The sequence below is a fragment of the Triticum dicoccoides genome, chromosome 3A (assembly GCF_002162155.2).
Source record: "Triticum dicoccoides isolate Atlit2015 ecotype Zavitan chromosome 3A, WEW_v2.0, whole genome shotgun sequence".
Lineage (NCBI taxonomy): Eukaryota > Viridiplantae > Streptophyta > Magnoliopsida > Poales > Poaceae > Triticum > Triticum dicoccoides.
In genome coordinates, this window is record NC_041384.1 from 595,891,352 (window position 1) to 595,892,218 (window position 867).

Here is an 867-nt window from a genome sequence, read left to right on the forward strand (position 1 = left end):
GAGTTGCACTAACCTCTGTCGGTGTTTCCTTTGGTCCGGATCAGATAAGACTATCGATACAAAGTGCCACTACAACATGGTACAAAATAGAAGGCACTAAAAATGCTTTTAAATGGTGAAATAATACCTCTGAAGAAGTAAGGAGGCGCCTGAAGAAAACGCATGATCACCAAGGCAAAGGTCTACATAAAAGGAACAAGTCGGTGGGTCTTGGTCTTGATGATGCTCGATGGACTCTGCTGGACCTACACCTACCAGCAATCCATCTGTGCAGTCATTTCTTCTGAAGTTTCTTAAGCTAACCCCCTGTCACCAGCTAAGAGCGAAATGTCTTCTGAACTTGTCATTCCTTCTGAAACGTTGTCGATGTTTGCTGCTTTTAAGTACGTCTAACTCTTGTTCCATAAGCAACATGGGACTAAAATGGTTGGAGTCTGACCAACCTCGCATGATGTGACGGGACCGAGCTGGACCATGGCGTGACGGCGGTGGGATACGACACCACCGTGGATGGCACCAAGTATTGGATCGTGAAGAACTCATGGGGGGCGGAGTGGGGTGAGAAGGGGTACATCCGCATGAAGCGTGATGTGAAAGACAAGGAGGGGCTCTGCGGCATCGCCATGGAGGCGTCCTGCCCCGTCAAGACCTCAGCCAACCCGAAGCATGCCAGTGCCAATGACGAGCTCTGAATCTCTCATCGATTGTCTAGCAAATTATTGGCCCCAATATGCATGATCAGGGCATTATCGCTATGGAAAAGAATAAGTAGTCAATCGTTATGCACCCATCACATATAGTGCACTACTACTTAATTGTTTGTATCTAAACAGTTCACCATCTCTTATCTATGACCTCCCTGAAAGA